Here is a 21,697-nt window from a genome sequence, read left to right as displayed (position 1 = left end):
ACTTAATAATGAACAGACCGCAAAATATTTATACTAACTGTTCTGTAAGATTAATGAAGTCCTAGCTCTCTGTTCTTTTGGGTGCTCCAACTACTTCTTTGTATGAAAAGTTTACATGAAGTGTTTACTTGAATGCAACAATAGCCAGAGGCAGCAGAATCCTGTGCCTATAAGTTGGCATATGGAAAGCGGGAATTTTCTGACTTAGTGATTGGACACAGGTTCATTTAAGGGTGAAGTTTTCAGGTGTTATCCTTAAGGAGACAGATTATAAATCTGGGTGGATTTTCTCATTCTGTTCATTGAACAAATTATCTTGAAGTTCATTAATTTCCACAATGGCACCCCATTTTTAATATTTATTATGCCAACTAGAAAAGCTTCTAATATTGATGGAGACATGGATAGCAGAAAGTGTATGTTCATACTGGCTGTCTCTGGAGTGTGAACTTTCTGATTGGAATGCCAGCTGACTACTCCTGGGATTTTAGTTTGTGATCTGGGTACCTAACCGAACCTTGGGTTATAATTGAAACCAAAATGTATGTAATATTACATTGGTTATGCTGAAAGATTTCAAAATATGTTGTAGATATGCAAAGGCACAGGAAAACTTGAAAGCCTTCCACACAATTCTGCCCAGTGGTTTTGCTTCAGGTCCTCTCTGTTCTTGGCATCCCAAACAGTCCTTTGTCTTGCTGACCTCCTGTCAGAAGTGCAGAGAGCTTCTGCAAGGTTTCACCTCCCAGAGTTTTGGGCAGAACATTTGCACAGGATTTCTTTGCTCTGATCTCTAAGTAGGGAAATCATACATAGCAGAAAAATAATTTTACAAAATGCAATAGTAAGCATCTGGTACATAGTAGGAGCTCATTTAGGATTATTGTTTGGATGAATGAATGATTGAATAAATGAAAGTGTGATATTAAAAGACCTCATGTTTGTGGATAATAAGACACAGGCAAAGGCATGGCAACCTTATGCATACTAAATACATCTAGGTGATTGACAGAATTTGTTTCTGTAGAAATGATCATAGAGAAAACAACACACTGCCAAAATCTGATGAGACAATTAAGACGAAGGGTCTACAGTGACTGCTTCCCATCTGTTCTTTTGAATATGAAGTCCAGAATGTCTGAGGCATCCTGATGGGGACAGAGAACTGCTATTCTGACAATGGAGATGGGGAGAAAGCCATTAGAAGGCTTTTGTCCTGAGACTCAGTAAACAGAAAGGCAGAAGTTGTTTGCCAGAAGAAATTTGGAAATATTTACTGAATTTTAACTTTTATGTTGGAGTAAATTTATTCTTTAATTTGATTTTATTCTTATGAAACTATTCTAGGAATAATTTAAATGGTCAAATAATATTAGAATGCTTATAACAACAGAAAGTTTCCTCTCTCTTTTTTTTTTTAAAGCATCCTGTTTTTATTTCATTGATGTGATAACTTCTCTCTATGGGGGTACTAGAGGGTTTTTTTGTTTGTTTGTTTGACACTTTCTTCTGCTTCTTGGGTTATAGAAAGCAGAGGTAATCCACTTTTCCTTTTTCTTTTTTGACCACTACTTTTATATCAAGGCTTTCGTTACACCCAGTGATCCTTAGCTGTCATATATATATATAGTCATATATACATATATATGTACTGTCATATATACATATATATGTACTGTCATATATACATATATATATCTCTATCTATCTATATATAGATATAGATATGGATAGATACATAAAAAATATATGACATCAGGCTGGAGACCCAGGAGAGCTAATGTTCCAGTTCCAATCCGAAGGCAATCTGATATATATATATATATATAAAAAATATAAAATATATATAATATATATTATATATAAATATATATATTATATATTATATAAAATATATATAATATATATTATATAAAATATATATAATATATATTATATAAAATATATATTATATATTATATAAAATATATATAATATATATTATATATACATATTATATATTATATATAATATATAAAATATATAATATATAATATATATAAAATATATATATTATATATTATATATAAAATATATATAATATATAAAAAATATATAATATATTATATAAAATATATATAAAATATATAATATATTATATAAATATATATAATATATATTATTTATATAAAATATATAATTATATAAATATATATATTTATATATATATTTAATATATATAATATATATTATATAAATATATATATTTATATATATATATTTAATATAAAAATATATATAAATATATATTATATAAAATATATAATATATAATATATATAAAATATATATTATATATTATATATAAAATATATAATACATATAATATATAATATATGTAATATATATTATATATTATATATAATATATACTATATATAATATATAGTATATATTATATATATTATATATATTATATAGTATATATTATATATATAAAATATATAATATATACTATATAATATATATAATATATTATATATAATATATTATATATACTATAATATTATAATATATAGTATATATAATATATAATATATAGTATATATATAATATATACTATATATTATATATATAGTATATATAATATATAATATATAGTATATATAATATATACTATACATTATATATTATATATATAAAATATATATAATATATAAAAAATATATATCAGGCATATATATTTATCAGAATATATACATATATATACACACATATATATATTGCCTTCAGATTGGAACTGGAAGTTTGGCTCTCACTGGGTCTCCAGCCTGATAGCTCATTCTACAGATTTTAGACTTGCCAGACTCCATAATTGTAAGCCATTTCTTTGTAATAAATATCTCTTCCCCCATATATATGCATACATACAGCATTTATGTATACACACATACCCCTATTAATTTTGTTTCTCTTGAGAACTCTAATTAGTACAGCTTCCTTCCTTACCTTAATTTCACCCTTCTTCTCATTCATTCTCCAAATTGCAACACCCAGTTTTCTTCTAAAACTCAAATAGGGTAATTTCACTTCCCTGTTCTAAAGATCTACAGCACCTGCCCTAAAGTCTTGCAAGGTTCTAAGCTATCTTTAAAACTTTATCATCAACCCAACAGTTTCCTGAAATGCTGTGGTCTTTCTCCTTCTGTTCTTTGCATGCGTGGTTTCTTTTGGGAATATTCTTCTCCTTCTTTTCCATCTGGAAAATTGATCTTCATCCTTTAAGTCCCAGCCCAAATGTCACTCTTACATGAAGTGTTGCTAATGCTTTTTCTCTCTCTCCTGAGTTAAGGGCCTTTATCCCCTCCAGCCGCTCAAAGCCTATACCGTAGTACTTACAGAAAGAAATGCAACCAAAATTGATCATATTGCATTGGGATTATTTATTCATGTCCCTCTTTCTCATTAAACTCTGAGATACTTCAAGGGAACCTAGTACATAGGAGGTATTCCACAAACATTTATGAAACAGACTACGAGAGCTATAGCTGCAATTTCTTCAGCACTTTTTTATTGTAGTTGGAAGATGAATGACAAAATATGAACTGAATTCATTGCAGTTGAATTTAAATTTTAGTTCCGCACATCACAGTTGGCAGAGCAAAAAAGGAAGACTGCTTTTATATTTTCTAGTACAATTATTCCCCCTTGCCACCCCCAGGGGAGGAGTGTCCCCATTAGGTCCTGCCATCTTGTTCTCTTGCTCCTGATTTAATGTTCTAACTGTCTTAATGTTTTAAGAGTTTCTATTGTATGGATGCCTTAGTCTCTTTTGGAAATTGATACTTTATAAATAATAAATAGCCTAAGCCAGCTTATTGCTTCTTTTCCCAAGAGGATTTACTTGTAAAACACTAGTTGCCTTCTCTTTTTTGAGACTTTAAATATTGTTTAAAAAATAAAAGGCCAGGCCGGGCGCAGTGGCTCATACCTGTAATCCCAGCACTTTGGAAGGCCGAGGCGGCGGATCACCTGAGGTCAGGAGTTCAAGACCAGTCTGGCCAACATGGTGAAAAGCCGTCTCTACTAAAAATACAAAAATTAGCGGGGCGTGGTGGCGGGTGTCTTTAATCCCAGCTACTCAGGAGGCTGAGGCAGGAGAATCACTTGAACCTGGGAGGCAGAGGTTGTGGTGAGCCGAGATCACGCCACTGCACTCCAGCCTGGGTGACAGAGTGAGACTCCATCTCAAATAAATAAATAAATAAAAATAAAATAAAATAAAATAAAAGGTCAGAAAAATATGCTTAAGGGGAGAATGAATACAAACTACCACCTTCTTCTGATTTTCTCAGATCCCACCTTTCTCCCCATGATGGAGATTCATTGTAGGGTGGACTCCAGAAGTTAGACGAAGTAATATCAGGTAGGCTCTTTCTTGAAATTATTCCTCACTCGACACCAGGCTTTCATAGTGAGAACCAAATTGATCTCCGGCTTCTGAGCTCTGAAGAAATTGATGCCTTTCCACCCCACAGCCCTGGGCAATGGATTTCTCCCTGCTGTCCAGATCATCACTGCAGCAGCTATGTGGGATAGGGACTTCCGGAGCTCTGCTTCATATTTTTTCTCAGACTCCGATTTCCAACAGTCAGGCTGAGTTTTCTTCAGTCTCACAAGAAGTTTACACTTCACAAAGTCTCTTGCTGCTTCTTTTATTTCCCAGATATTAGTGATTTTTGGTGTCAGTTGTCTTTTCTTCAAATTCAAGTTAAAGTTTCAGTCCTTTGGTAGTCGGTTCTTAAGGCAACAGCTGTGCAAACGAAGCCTTTTCTTTGTTAGGGACAGTGTTTGCAATAGAGAGGGAGAAGCTGTCAACTACTTTATTAAGGCAGATTCTTAATAAAGTAGTCTGTTTATTTTAGGGAGCCATTCAATCTCTTTGTATATTTGATTTTTTTTTCTTTTAAAGTTCTCAGGTTATTGGATTCAGTGAGCTTTAAAATTCTTTGTTAATCCCAACATGTACCTCATAATCTTTTCAAAAGGCTTGTTATGAGATAGGTCACCTGAGAAACCAGGAACAAATGCAAACTATGGCAGGGCACCACCATAGAATTCTTTTATGTAGCTTTGCTGGTAGGTATGCTGGATAAAGCTTTTCTCTTAAAACAAGACTGAATGGAAGCAATACAAACTACCTAACAAAGCAAAATAGCAGCAACAAAAAAGACTTCTTTTTATAGTTTCCAGAAAAAAAAATTGCCAAAGCTTCTGAGAGAATATTGGAGTCTATTATTTTGCATCTGTTGTGGTCAAAGTTGATAGCAACCAGTTTCTCCCCAATTCAAGTTGTACAATATCTCTATTCAGGATCATCCTGAGAAACAATAAAAAGCAGCCTCATGGCTGGGTGAATAATAATCAAAGGGAACTTGACATTTAGTATGCTTTTGGTTAATTATTACTCTAAGATGAAACGTGAAGTTAAAGTTTTGGTTCAAATTTATTTCTTCAGCCTGGGCAACAGTAGTGATACCCTATCTCTACAAAAAAAATTGTTTTTTAATTAGCTGGGTGTAGTGGTGTGCATCTGTAGTCTCAGCTACTTTAGAGGCTGAGGTCAGAGGATCGCTTGAGCCCAGGAGTTTGGGGTTACCGTGAGCTGTGGTCACGCTACTGCACTCCAGTCTGCAGTAAGAGTGAGGTTTGGTTTCTAAAAAAAACATTTTCAGTCAGGCTCTGCTGGTATTTTGCACACTGTTTCTTTTGGTATTAGTTTTTCCTGTGAACTGAAATTTAAGTCCTTATTTAGAGAAAGAAAAGCAATTAACTTAATGCAACACCCTGTAAATGGTACTTTTATTGGATATAAGTAAAGTTGGTAAATAGTTTCATGCTCCTTTTATTGTTATGTAATTTAGTGCTGAGAGAAAAAAATTGCTTTGGTCAGAACTCTGTAAATCTTTTCTTTCTCCTGCTCAAAGGGAGATTCAATAGGTGGAGCAACAAAAGCCACACAGATGGCCTCATGCAGAGGCCAAGCAGAATGAAGGTCACGGTTGCAGAAATAACACAACAAAACAATGAAGGTGGTAGTGATGAGGGACAGGATAGTCTGGGTTAAAAAGTAAACTGAGACATAATAACATTTTATAGAGTTTATTGAGCAAGCAGTGATTCATGAATTGGGCAGCTCCAAATCAGAAGTGGTTCAGAAACTCCACTGAGGGAATGCAAAGGAGAGGCTTTTATCTGAGACACTGAAGTAAAGCAAATAAAATATTTGATTGATTACAATCATCCAGTTGCCTTACAGTAATCCTCCCTTATCCTTGGAGGATACGTTCCAAGACTCCCAGTAGATGTCTGAAACCATGGATAGTACTAAAACCAATATATACTCTGTTTTTTCCTATATATACATACCTACAATAAAGTTCTATTTATAAATTAGGCACAGTAAGAGATTAGCAACAACAATAAGATACAACAATTATAACAATATACTGTAATAAAAATTATGTGAGTGTGGTTTGTCTCTCAAAATGTCTTATTATGCTCTACTCATCTATTTTTGGACTGTGAAACTGAAATTATTGAAAGCAAAGCTGAGGATAAAGGGGAATACTATATTTGATTTATCCTTTTGGGAAATTTCTAGTTATATAATTTTAAGTTTGTTGGCTGTTTCTGATTGGTTGAGCTTACATTCTCTTTTTCTTTAATATAGGCATTTAACAGAAATAGTTCAAGTTAAGTTTTGCTTATGTTTGCAAATCAAGCAAGGCTTAGCTTACTTATGAGGGCTATCTGGCTTTGTCTGCTCAGGGATTTTTTCAGTCTGTCCATTTTAATTTACTTTAACATCTGTAAGGTCAAGGTAAGGATTCAGCTGTTTTCTGGCCAAGTATTAGCCTCTTTTCTATTCTAGTCTTCTAAAAAAGGAGAGAGAAGGAAAGTCTATTTATATATCCTATGAAAATTTCATGCATATTATAAAATATTTGCTACTTTTCCTTAGAATCAGACCAGTGTCATCAGATAGAATAAACTTTCCCTTTTACTCATGAGAAATGAAATAATTATTACCATCTAATGGGTATCTAGCATGTGCTTGGTACACGGATAGGTACAATGTATATATTACCTGATTTAAACTTCATAATTTATATTTATTTCATTTTATAAAAGAGAAAATGATCTCAGTGAAATTATAAAACTTGCCTAATGTGGTGCAGCTAATTAAAAGTGTTCACATCCCCTCAACATACACTGTAGATTGAAATGCTCTTTTATATGAACTTAATGTAGCAATAAATCTTGTATTTCCTTTGCTTGAGAACCAGTTGTTGAAGAGAATAAGCATTTTAAACTAAGGGATACATGTAATCCTTGTAGACTCCAAAGGAAAAACAAATTGCTTTTTCTCTCTTCTTTTACACTCAACATATAGAATACTTCTGTGACCAGATGTGTTGCGGTTCCCCCCACTGCCCACCAAGCAATTCTTCTGAGGAAACCAGTTGAATGTCCTATCATCCAGTTCAATTCTGACACTATCTACCTGGACGTAGCATCAGAGCCCGTAGGATAAGGGCATAATCTCACAAGATCACATGTCTCCACTTCAGATGCCAATCACAAGTCTCAGGTTGTGACCTGTGCTTCTGACTGACCTGCCGTAAATCTGGGTTCTCAAGACTCCTCTTTTTGGATTCAGTGATTTGTAGGACGGCTCACAGAGCTCAGAGAAACACTTCACTATGTTGACTGGTTTATTATGATATTACAGAAGATACAGATGGATAGCCAGATGAAGATATGAATAGGGCAAGGCATGGGGAAGCAAGGGCTTCCAGAGGGTACCCTGTCTGGGCTTGCCACCCTCCTGGCAACTCCACACGTTCGGCAACCTGGAAGCTCATCAAATCTTGTTCAAGGGTTTTTACAGAACTTGAGCTCCCCAGCTTCCACCTCCATTTCCCAGAGGTAGGGAGATGGGGCTGGAAGTTTCAGTCCTCTAATCACTTGGTCTTTCTGGTGACCAGCCCCTTCCTGAGTGACTAGCCCCTTCCTGAGGCTATTTAGGGGAACCACCTTAAGTGATCTCATTAGCATAAACTCAAGTCTGATCAAAAAGGGCTCATTATTGTAACAAATTTCCTATCACTTAGGAAATTCTCCAGTTTTTAAATGCTCTTTGACAGGAACAAGGGACAAAGACCTAAATATATGTTATATTATACTACTCAGGCCCAACATTCTTTCAATTTAATCATTATTTATCGAGTGTCTACTATGTTCTGCTCTGTAAAAACAGGTGCTAAGGATATAGCAGTTAATAATAACTAATAAACTGTGCAGTTTTGTCACATAGTCCTGAAAAATTATTGCATTATGTACAATGCAATGACATTTGACTTTATAAACTTACTTTCTGAGCAAAATAAACAAAGGGTCTTCAAATTGTTATCTACCCAGTTGCATTTCACATTACATTCCAAATCCAGAATGTATAAGAATCATAACATCTAAGAATGACATTGGTACATACTTAACTCAGATTATGTGTACATTTCCATAAGATTTCTTCTTTTGGCATTTAGTAGTAGACCATCAAAGTAAAAATATAGAAAGTTTATTTAAAAAAATAAAAAGCATTATTAAGGAGAAAACATTTTCCTTTCACCTTTTACATGTGGTTCTTGGGGGCCTGCAAATAACAGTGGCAAAAGCCAGATTAACAAGAGAAAAAATATTTAATTCTGTAAGATAGTTCACAAAGAAATCTGACTGTGTGGCTAGGGGTGGTGGCTCACGCCTGTAATCCCAGCACTTTGGGAGGCTGAGGCGGGTGGATCACCTGAGGTCATGAGTTTGAGACCAGCCTGGACAACATAGTGAAACCCCCTCTCTGCTAAAAACTACAAAAATTAGCCGGGCATGGTGGTGCACACCTGTAGTCCCAGCTACTTGGGAGGCTGAGGCAGGAGAATTGCTTGAACCTGGGAGGCGGAGGTTGCAATGAGTCGAGATTGTGCCACTGCACTCCAGCCGGGGCAGCAGAGGGACTCCATCTCAAAAAAAAAAAAAAAAAAAAGAAATATGACTCTGTGAGGTGGTTAGAATTTGGGGCTTATATACTAGCTTAACAAGGAATGAGGAGGGGAAGAGGGGCACTTCTGGAAGAACAAATGACTTTTAGGAATTATAAATGGATCCTTAGGAGACTAGATTGGGGATATGGTAGTTTTAGGCCAATGTCTGTTTGGGTGATTTCATATTCAGGTGCTGTCTTCTCATCTTTGTGTAGCCTTTGGTGATGAGTCTTCCCTGGCTGTGAAACTTCTAGTTGGGGGGTGGGGAGCATTTATGACAGTTGGGGAGGCTTTGCTTTTAGGAAGTTAAAGGGAATTCAGAAAAAACCTCTTCCTGCAGCTGTTGATTCTTAAATGTCTTTAGCTTAAAATAATCCTTATGTCACTGTGGTATATTCTGGACCCCTTCAGCATATATATTAGTCACCTTAATAAACACTGCTGTTAGTAAAGGATCTACAAAAGTGTCTAAGTACTTATTTATTAGTGAATTCAGTCTAATGATAGGCAAATTTTTGTTTGTTTTGTAATGATAGGTCAGATTTTAAGTCTGCATGGAAAATAAAACTTTTTAATGAATTTATTATAGCTTCGCTAGTGCCCTTTTCCTTTGTTGGTACCACAGTACAAAAAAGATGACCTTTTCTAGCGATGTTTTGCATCAGAAAGAAACATCAAACCTTTTGGAAGTGAGATTGTTTTTAACATGTTAAAGATTTTGAATTATTGCAGAGAATGCAAGGACTGAAGCAGAGAGAAGTTCTTAATTGATAATATACCCAGTGGGGAGCCTATCCTTTTAAGTATAACACTTCAGAAGCTATTGGCAGGGGGCAGGGATGGGAGTTTGGGAGAGGAAAGAATGCTTTTAAATTTTTGAGTATTTAGTTGAAAAATGATGTCATATATTTGGTTGTATTGAAGCCGTTCTCACAGGGTTAACAAGAATTCTGAACAGAAATATAGTTACATTAAACATTAACCAGGTTGCACTTGACCCACTTCCTTGTAACCAAAAGTTGTGTTGCACTAGACACTGACTGTTTGCATTCCCGTGGTTCCTATAGACAGGATTTCTGACATTAGAATCAGAAGGCTTTTACTTAACATAGATAGAATTTGTGATGTTAGAATCATAAGGATTTTGTTTAAGAATTGCATACAATGTTTTTTAGGTCCCAAATTCCAGGGAAAAAGCTGACACCAACCAATTTGAAGATCCTCACAGAGGAAGGGAAATAGCATGAGAATACAGTTTGTATACAGTCCTCCCTGTCTAGGACTTCCATCTGCGATCTTTGACCAATCAACAATCTCTACACTTCAGCCCACTCCAAAATCCTTAACAACCTTAGCCCCAGACTCCTAGGGGAGACGGAATAGAGGTTTCCTCCCATCTTCTCATCTGCAGCTCTATGATCTTCTGTAACCCAGTGTCTCAGGGCACTGACTTGCCATGCCTATTGGACACTGGGCCTATTACAGTTCCAGTATGTCTCATATATCTTCTTGGACCGTTTTTAAAATGTTTTTAAAATGAGACAATGTACAGTACAAATTTGGAATAATTTTACAACATATTAAAGTCAGGTAAGAAACAGACAAGATACAGGGAATTAAAACTTACCATAAAGCCTCATTATTTTTTTTTTTCTAGAATAGGGAACTTCTCCAAAATGTATTTGAAAATCATTAAGAACTCAACTGAGACAGTGAATTCAATGATCCAGTGAATCAAAGAGGCCACAGTGATTAGTTTTAACTAATTCTTTGTTTAGGTCAAATTGAACAAACAGCCTTCCTATGAGGTTTTGATATTGGATTTTTTTTTTCACTGTAGGAATGCAGAATAATTGATATCTCATATTTAAGTTATAAGAACTGCTTGAGAAATTTGAATATTGAAGGAAAGACCTTTGGAATTTGAAGAGCTATGCCACTAACAACAGACATACATATAGTTGTTCATTTAGCAAAGTACACCATGTGGATGCTACATTTGGGCGGAATTTTGATGGGTGCATTGCAAAGTCTGACTGAAAGCAATACATGTTTGGTGGTGATGTTAGTTCTTTTAATCACTCCTGATGGACCATCCATATCTTCCTATGTCCACATGTCCAATGCAGAGGAGAAAAGATTATTTTCCTCACCCATTGTTAGGTTCATTGCTGAGACCCCTATAACAAAAGACAGACTAACAAGTGGAAGGCATGCAAATGTAAAATTTATGTGATATGGGCACTTTCAGAAATGAATGATAACTTGAAGAAACAGAAAAAACTGTGTATTTTTATGGACAGTTATGCAGAAGTATGATTGGAAGATAAAAGGATACGATCTAATAGTAATAAACTGCAGGAACAAGCAAGGCCTGTTTTTCAGTTTCTTCTTGATATTTCTGTGCCTTTGAGGACAAGGATGTTTCTCTTTGGGGTATAGGGAGGAACGCTCTAGAATGAAGGTCTTATAACCTACTTTAGGGAAAGACCAGAGAATTTCTGCTTCAGTGAAGAAGGAGCGAGAGGAAGGTGAGAATGACCTTCCTCCTTCTGCTTTGTCTTCAAATGCCACATTTTTGGGTAGCATGTCTCTAACCCTGTCACTGATAAATAAGGCTATTATTGATTTAAAGACCATTTGAATCAAATTGTAGGACATTCTGCCATTTAGTAACTTTTTAAGAGCCCCGGTAATACCACAAGCAAATACATACATTAACATATATTACTTAATCAATAATACATACATACCATCCTCCTATTTACTTTGAGTTCCAATGCTACCTAAAATGAAAAGTTTTTAATGCATTTTAGGAGCTGAAACAGAATTCTGTTTCCTGTGTGATACAGAAAAATAAGAGCAAAATTGAGCTTTTGATGCTTCAGGCAATCATAGATTAATGAGAATGTGAGTTCTTGGCACTAGGAAGGAGCTCTGCATTTAATATTATCTCTCATATTTGAAGATGATGCTTGACAGCTTGACCATGATGCCAAATAAAAAAGAAACTTTCCTGTTTGCAGAGACTATTTGTGTTCATTAGGGTACTAGCTAAGTGGCTATAACTTGAAGACCTCAAATAAAGTGGTTTAAACTAGAAAAACGTTTATTTTTCTCTTACTTAATAGTCCAGAGATAGGTGAGCTGTCCAGGACAAGTAGACAGCTCTTTTCCTGTCATCCAGGGACCCAGGGACCCAGGCTTCTCCCATCTTTAGTTGGTATCATCCTTTAGGATGTCTCATGGCTGCCGTGTTTAAGTTCCAACCGCTAGAAGGGGAAAGAAGGACAGGGCAAACAGATTCCTTTTAAGGTTATGACAATATTGAACTTTACCTGAGCCCTGTGATTCTGGAAAACAGCTATGATTAAAGAAATCCTGCCACCCATTGTGTTCTGGGGAACAGCAGCTTACTGCAAACAATCTCCTTACCCATGACTTTGTTAAGAATCAAGGATGCCCGATATGGTTTGGATTTGTGTCCCTGCCCAAATCTCATGTTGAATTGTAATCCTCAGTGTTGAAGGAGGGGCCTAGTGGGAGGTGATTAGATCCAGAGGGTGGATTTCCCTCTTGTTGTTATTGGGATAGTGAATTCTCACAAGATCTGGTTGTTTAAAAATGCGTAGCACCTCCCCCTTCTCTCTCTACCTCCTGCTTCAGCCATGTAAGATGTGCCTGCTTCCCCTTCGCCTTCTGCCATGATTGTAAGTTTCCTGAGGCCCCTCTGCCATGCTTCTTGTAAAGGCTGCAAAAACTGTGAGCCAATTATGCCTCTTTTCTTTATAAATTGCCCAGTTTCAGGTTATTTCTTTATAGCAGTATGAGAACAGACTAACACAATGCCCTTCTTGTTTTCCTACGACAAGGCCAGACACGGACCTTCCAAATTCCTATTCTTTGCCTTTGAAATGATCAGCTGGACTGTTTTCTCACCACCAATCAGTGGAAACAAAATGCTTACTAACCAAACCTTTGTTAAGATTTTCTCCTTCCTCTAGTCCCCTGATCCCTTGCCTGATTTAAGCTTGAGTCAGCCATGCAACCCTTCCTTAAGGATCTCTGCCAAAAAAATAGACTGGTCTCAGGGTAAAACATCCCTGGATGTACTATCTGATCCTTCCATACTTTCATCCCACTTCTCTACATCTACATCTTTCTGGTCTTGTTTACTTCTCTTTAGACAAGAAAGACCCTTTTTGCCTAAAGCTTGCAGATCTTATAGTCAAAATGTTCTCCTTGTTGCAATAGTCCCTCTCTTACTCTTTGCAAAAGTCCTTTTGAATCAAGTCCAGATTTGTTTTTAACTTGACAGATATAAACCAGAAGTTCCATTGGTTGGAGCCTAGCTACAAAGGGGCCTGGGAAGAACACTGTCTAGGTGGACAACTAAATCCAGCTAAAACTCAAGAGTTCTATTATTAAACAAAAGAATCAGGTAATATATATTAGAAGACAATTGCCAGTATCTGCACTCTCTTCTCACAGTAAGATACTGTTTGTAGTTCTACATTTCTTCTCTCAGACTGGTACTTTTGGACAAAATAGGTAACTCAGAATCTGCCTGTCCCTTGTCACTTTGGTCTTCCTGTCAGTTTCCTGGCACTTGACTACTCTGCCATGTTTCTGAAAATGTGTCAAAATGGTCTTTCTTCCAAGCAAAACGCTTAGGGCTTCTCAAATTCAGCTTAGGACTTAGAGCTTCTAAACTTCTGTTTAAAACCTAATCAAACTTTGGAAAATGTGGTTTTTTTTTTGGTGTGGAAACAGCTGGGCTTTGTCCTTACTGTATATAATTATGGAGGCAGAGCAATCCTACCAGGCAGCCCTGGTTTTTAGAGATGGATGGCTCTGGTATCAAATCCTGGCTCTGCCAGTTACTAGCTGAAGAGCCTTAAGTGTGGTATATAACCTCATGAAGGTTTGTTTTCTTCTCTATAAGAGTACTAAAATCTATATTGTAGATTTATTGCAAGAATTAGAGATAAAATTCAAAAAATGTCCAGTATAATGCCTGGCCTTGGCATATGCTAAAAAAATGGCAGATGCTATTTTAACTACTTGATACAACTTTTCTTTGGAATTCTTCCATTACATATCTTCCGGGTGCCTCATCATTGTGCATTGCTCTCCCTCGTCTGATTCTACACCCACATTTCATATTTCTAGATGTCATGCTTTGCAGTCCTCAGCATTTTTGCTTGTCCTCTTCTCTGCTATCAAAATTACCTAATTTGGGTTTAATTCTTTCAAGATTCTAATTTCTGATTTTAGATATACAATTTCTTTTAAAAAAGTAATTCTGCCAGGTTGGGCAACATGGCAAGATCTCGTCTCTACAAAACTAAATAAATTAGCTGGGTGTTGTGGCATGCACCTGTAATCCCAGCTACTCGGGAGGCTGAGGCAGGAGGATCCTTTGAATTCAGGATGTTGAGGCTGCAGTGAGTCATATTCACACCACTGCACTCTAGCTTGGGCAACAGAGTGAGACCCTGTCTCTAAAACAAACAAACAAACAAAAAATTCAATTCTGGTATTCTGGAACTACAACAAATAGGAAGGATGAGTTAGATCTTTGGTTGTTTTTGAATTGCATCATTCTGGGCTTCTGGCCATCAGAATTACCCAATGATATTTTCTAAAGAATCCACTTATTATCTATTTTCTGCACATATTAGGAGCAGTAGAATTCCATTGCTCCCACTTACTGAGAAAATTCCCACAAAGATGTTTAAGTGGTCAAAATTCATTGCATATCTTGGTAGCATGCATTTTGATGGAATATGCACAAAGTAGTGATTGATATTAGTTGCAGAATCCACTCCCCTAAAGGGAGAAAAATGGAATCACTCATATTCTTTCACAGTGCTGAGATAGTATCTGTGAGTGAATGCACAAGATTCTTATTTCAGGTATATATGGCTTTAAATTTATATCTACAAGTCATATTGTGGACTTCCTTATGTGTTCATTTGGTATAGATTATTAGAAGTTTGAAAGTCCTGTCAGTGAACTTGTTTTTCTAAGAATAACCCTTAATATTTGAGTTCTTGCCAAATTCAGTCTTAATCATTATGCAACAAAATATTCTATGTCATCTGTTGGTATGTTTACAAGGGAATGAGCATAAGCACATATGTATTTACAACCAAAAAATTAATCTTAAAAAAAGTCACTCTAAGTTATGGGGAATTCTTGAAGCTTCCAAGTAAGCCAAAAGACAAGTTTCATATAAGGAGGTTCAGTAATTTTTGTTGCATTTGATGAGAATAAAACAAGACTTCACATATTACTAGCAGCTCAACTTGGTGCTAAAACTAAAGTTTCCCTGATGATGAAGCATTTTTGCCTTTCCCTAAGTCTTAGTGCAGGATTTGAGGAATAGGGATCTAAATAAGAAAATGTGTTGAGTAAGTTTCTGAGATGGAGGAGAAGGTTGCAAGAGAATAACTGAATGGTTATCAGACAATATTTGATGTCAATGTCTAAAAATTATTCCTCTGCCACATTCCCTTTTGGAGAGCCTACAGGCTAACTGGTGATAGTTCCAGGAGTGAATACATTCAGAAGTAAGTTTATTTCAACCACAAAAAATACTCCTTTCCTCCAGTCAATGTCTTAATATCTTGATGAGATTAATTTTTTTTTTTTTTTGAGACAGGGTCTCACTTTGTCACCCAGGCTAGAATGCAGTGGTGTGATCTTGGCTCACTGCAGCCTCAACCTCCTGTGCTCAAACGATCCTTTTGCCTCAGCCCCCAAAGTAGCTGGGACTACAGGCTCATGCCACTATGCCCAGCTAATTTTGTGTATTTTTTTGTAGAGATGGAGTTTTGCTATGATGGCCAGGCTGGTCTCAAACTCCTGAGCTCAAGTGATCTGCCTACCTTAGTCTCCCAAAGTGCTGAGATTACATGCATGAGCCATGGTGCCTGGCTGAGATTTGATTTTTAAAATCTTTATAATATGCTTAAAATTATTCCTTCTCTCCATCACCCTTGCCACTAAGTCCAAGTCACCATCTTCTCCAGCTTGGATTATTGCAATGGTTTCTTAACTTGTCTATCCACTTTTGTATTTTTCCAAATTATCACAAGGTAGCTAGAGTCATTTCCTAAAAACAGAAATCAAATCATGACACTCTTCTCTTTAAAATCCCTCAGTGGTTTCTCACTGAACTTAGAGGAAAATCCAAACTTCGTTCCATGTCCTACAAGACTGAATATTCTGGCTTCTGAAGGTCTTTCAGCCTTGGCAGCTTTTCTTACTGAGCATTGCTCCAGACCCTTGGGTCCTTCATTGCTGTGAGTTTGCTGAGTGCTTTCCTGCTTTACCTCTGCTCTCTGCTCTCTCCCAGTCTTCACAGGGCATTTTCCTCATTGCAGTTTAAACATGAGCTCCTCAAGGAGGCCTTTTCTGATTACCCCATCGAAAGTAGGCTCTCGTTTCTCTGGTGTTCTCAATCATAGCACCCTGTCTCCTTCGTAACTTTTATCATTATTCGTAATTACATACTGATTTATTTGTTTATCATATGTCTCCCCTACAAACGTGTAAGCTCCCTAAAATGCAAAGGCCATATGTAACTTATTCACCACTCATTATTCAACCCTTACAACATGCCAAGAACATAGTAGGTGCTCAATAAGTAGTTGTTGAATGAATGGAATGAACAATAATACACAAACAAATAGCTATTGGACCTTTATTATGTGTTGGGCACTTGGCCTACCAAGATAATAATATTTCACCTTTATGAGAAGCCTGTGAAAGAGATACTGACATCTCTGGTTTACCAATGAAGAACTGGAGGATTAGAGAATTTAAATAACTTGTCCAAAGTTTCACAGCTAATAGGTGACAGAGATAGGACTCAAACTTAATTCAAGCTTAAGAGTCATGCTACTGTATTAACTACTACTGTCTATCGTTTATTTTGCAAATATTTATTGAGAATATAAAGTGAATAAAACTACTGGGAAATAAGGAGCAGCAGTAGTAATAGTTGTATGCTAACTGACATTTGAAATACACTTACAGATGAAATTACCAGATGATATTTGCAAAGCAACCTGGAATCAAGCACAGCACCACAGTGTACTATACAGAGGGATTGCAGAGTCAAGACATAATTGAGAGCACCCAGTGACTGATAGAAGGCTCTGCCACGAAGAGTTGTGGATGTGGTTTGGAGACTTCTCTGGCTGAGCCTGATCTGCTACTAGAGAGGAGACAATGGTGCATCTTAACAAATGACAATGCTGCTTCTGGTGTGATAGCAGCAGACTCAAATCAGGTTTTCAATCTACTTTTAAGGAAACAAATGGTAATGTATACCTTATAAATGCTTGCAGCCTTTGTGGATAAAATGTCCTTTCAAGCCATTTGGAGATGTTCCACAGATCTATGTTGTTATGGTGATGCAATGGAGCAGCTGTAGAATAAGATTTGTAAAGAGAGAACAAAATCCAATTCTTAAGGCTTACAGTCTGTCCCAGCCTAATTTATTTCTCTTTGAAAACATGGGGAGGTTCTTGGGGAATTAGAAAATGTGAAAACATTGAGAAGTTGCTCTAGCCTTTAGAAAGCCACGGGGCAGACTATACTAATACACCATCAAATTAAATCATGAAGTTCCCTTCTAAATTTATCAGTATTAAAGAGGCACCTTCAGAGTTTCTCTAAGAAACAGCCACATACTAATTAAACAGCAGAAAGTTTTGCTTGAGCAAAAGGTTAAGATGCTTAAATATATACTTTTCCATGCATCTCTAAAAATCTTGGATAAAATAATTATTGTTTGTGTCAATCATTTATTTGCTCTTAAATTCCTTTTATTACATTTAGGTTGAGAAATGCTTCATACAAAAGCACATTTCAATTAAGTTTATTTTAACACCTCCATTTAGGTGTTCATTTGTAAATAGAAATAGGACATTTCAGACACTGATTGGACTGATTAATGGCACTCATCAGGAAGAACCAAGGGATCATAATTAAACACCCAGAGTACATGGTCTGATGGTTTTATGTTGTATAAATTATGCATGAGTTTGGCATTTATATTTCATGGAAAAATTACAGTGCTGTTTCCTTAATGCGTTGTCTACATAAAGAATATTATATGTGTGTGAATATGAATATGAATCTACAATTCCTGATGTACTTTTTTTTAATAATCAAAAATTTCAAGCAAAGATTCAATAGTTTCAGCTCAACAATGCAGGAGGTTCCACTTCTCTCTACTGGATGCTCTACACTATTCACCCTTTCAGAATAGCCAACTATTTAACATAGGAATGAATCTAGACACTGTTACCTTTAGAGGCAATTTCTCCTGGAGTTGTGGATTTCACAGAATATAAAGAGACAGCCAAAGTAAGGTGAAAATAACCACTTTTGGAGTGCAATAGAGTAGCTATCTTTTTATTTTTCTAGATACGAATGTGGAAAATGAAACCAACTGTTATTACTGTTATTTCATGTAAGGACATAACTATAAAATTCAAAATGGAATATATTACCCTTTACTAAGAACTCTCTACATTGTGCTTATTTCTCTTATCTCACCTCCAAACTCTAAAACTTATTATTCATAGCATGACACCAACCTGTGGGCCAACCTTTGGAAATGACTGCTTCACGGGTCATTAGCCTTTACTTCCTAGGTAATATTTACATATCATTGGCAATTGGTAACACCAGGGTCATATCACTTTTATGCCCGGTCTCTTAGGACAAAGCCTCTAGGTTAGCTATTAAAAACATGAGACCTGTCTCAAGGTCTCCTTTATGTGACTCTCTACTTGCTAACGAGACCCAAGCCACAGTGGCCTTCTTTCAGCTCTTTGAATGTGTAAGACCTCCATGCTTCAGAGTCTCAGATACTGTTCCTTCTGTCCATACCATTCTTTCCAGCATTCTTCTCCTGGTGAATACCTCCTTATTCTTTAGGAGTCAGTTTAAATGTTTTCGTAGTGACCATCCCAGACAACCCATCTCAAATAGGTTTCCCAGTTAGGCTTTCACCTGTAGCTTCGCTCTGTTAAACTTACAATTAGCAGACTTTAAGAGCCCCGAAAGCATAGTGCTGGATAGACTTGTCTTCGTATTCCCACCACCTACCATATGCTTGTCACATAGCTGATGCTCCGTAAACACTTGATGAATAATTAATAATTATTTATAACAAATTGATAATAACAATTGCTGTTACCATTTATTGAATGCAGACTTTATTTCAGGTACTTTATATGGAATCATTGTTTTTAACTTTCACAATAAGTCTGAGAGGTAGTTCTTTCTATGCTTGTTGTATGAATAAAGAAACTGTGGTTCACAGGTTGGGATTTTTGTCCATGGTTGCCCAGACAGTAAGTGACAGTGCTAGAGGTTTTTTTTTTTTCTTGCTCTAAGTAGTATTTGGCCAGGCATGGTAGCTCACACCTGTAATCCCAGCACTTTGGGAGGCTGAGGCGGGTGGATTGCTTTCGAGCTCAGGAGTTTGAGACCAGCCTGGGCAACATGGCGAAACCCTGTCTTTACAAAAATACAAAAATTACCCGGGTGTGGTGGCACATGCCTGTAGTCCCAGCTACTCAGGAGGCTGAGGCAGGAGAGTCACCTGAGCCTAGGAGGTCAAGGGTGCAGTGAGTGGCGATGGTGCCACTGTGCTCCAGCTTGGGCTACAAACTGAGATCTTGTCTTCAAAACAAAACAAAAGAAAAGTATAATTTGTATAAATTTAAGGGGTATGGTACAAGTGTAGTTTTGTTGCACCGATATATTGTGTAGTGGTAAAATCTGGGCTTTTAGTGTAATCATCACCTGAGTAAAGTACATCATACCCATTAAGTAATTTCCTATCCCTCACTCCCCTTCCACCCTCCCAAATGGAGTCTTCAATGTCTATTATTCCAAATTCTATGTCCATGTGTATATATTGTATGAGAGCTAGAGTTTTAACCTAACTATGTCTTGTTTCAGAGTTGATGATCTTGGCTCTATCACGCTAAGGTATTTTTTTACTGAAGAACAAGGAATTATTAATACACAAAGATAATTTCTTATTTTCCAGCTAATTATTATAAAAAGCATCTATTGATTGTTTTGGTTCTCCATTGCTATATTAAAAAATAACCAATTAGTGTCTTAAAATAGCAAGAGTAATGTATTTGTTTTTAAATCTGCAATTTGAAGGGGGCTTGATGGGATAGTTCATTTCCGCCTCACATGGTATCAGTTCTGGAAGCTTGATTGTGTCTAAAGGATCTAGTTCCTAGAAGGCTCACTCATATGGCTAAAGTTGGTGCTTGCCAGGACTAAGCTGGGCCGTCAGGCAGGGTCTTGATGGCCGTCAAGGTGGCCTCTCCACGTGGCTAGGGTGGGCTTTTCACAACACGGTCTCTGGTTTTCAAGAGGGAATGTTTCAAGAATAAGCATTCTAAAAGGACAAGCCCTGATGTGCAAGTCTCTATTTTCATTATGCCAACGAATGCACTGTTGGCCAAAGCCAGTCAAATGGTCAATCTCAAAGTCAAGGTCGGAAGGGACTACCCAGGAAGGTATTGTTCACTTGGAGCAAGAGATACCAAAGAAACAATCTGCCACATTGCTTGTCAAACCAGAATGGTAGAAACAAAGCTCTTTTGGTCTCATTTGTTTTTAGTGTTTTTAGTCTTTGTTTATTAAAACATGAAGTGATAGCTGACTCACAGGTGGTCACTTCCCCAGTTAATAGTCTTTTGAGAAAAAACACAACGAAACTGGAGAGTTTCTTTATCCTCCTTGCAGGACATGTGACGGGATGTGGCTCGATTCTTCCATCGCCTACTGCGCAAACCCCTGGGGGAGCATGCAGACAGGCAGGTGCAGAGGCCGTGGGGAACGCTTTTGGGCTCCAGCCCCACGGCAGCATCTAGGGGTGGGTGTTTGAGACTCCTGAAGCCCATGAGGGCCTGTGCTTTTTCAGCTTTGCCGGCTGCAGACGGCTTGGGTTAATCAGCTCAGTAGAACCTCTGCCTTACGGCAAGGGCAGAGGGCCAGTGTGACAGCTTTCTGTATTCTGAGTGCTTGCCCAGTGTACCCGAAGAATTGGATCACATGTGGGCTTAAAGGATGAGTGCAAGATTTTATTGAATGGTGGAGGCGGCTCTCAGCAAGATGGAAGGGGAGCCGGAAGTGGGGGTATGGAGTGGGAAAGTGATCTTCCCCTGGAGTCCCGCTGTTCTGGCGGATATTGAGACGCCTCCTCACTCCTTTGCTGCTGGGCCTCCCTGCCACTCTCCACTGCTCTCTGCCGCTCTGTTCCTCTGCTCCTCTGGTCATACTGAATAGGAATGGGCCCCTAATCTAATATGACTGGTTTCTTTATGAAAAGGAGAAATTTGAACACAGATATACATACAGAAAGAACACTATGTGAAGATGAAGACAGGGATCATGGTGATGCAGCAGAAGCCACGGGATGCCAGGGTGCCAGCATACCACCAGAAACTAGGAGAGCAGCATGGAGCAAAGTTCCCCTCACAGTCCTCTGAAGAAACCAACCCTGCTGACTCTTTGATCTTCAGAGCTGTGAGACAATAACGTTCTCTTATCTGAGCCACCCAGT

This window comes from Pongo pygmaeus, chromosome 10 (assembly GCF_028885625.2).
Source record: "Pongo pygmaeus isolate AG05252 chromosome 10, NHGRI_mPonPyg2-v2.0_pri, whole genome shotgun sequence".
In the NCBI taxonomy this organism is placed as follows: domain Eukaryota; kingdom Metazoa; phylum Chordata; class Mammalia; order Primates; family Hominidae; genus Pongo; species Pongo pygmaeus.
This window is presented reverse-complemented; position numbering follows the sequence as displayed.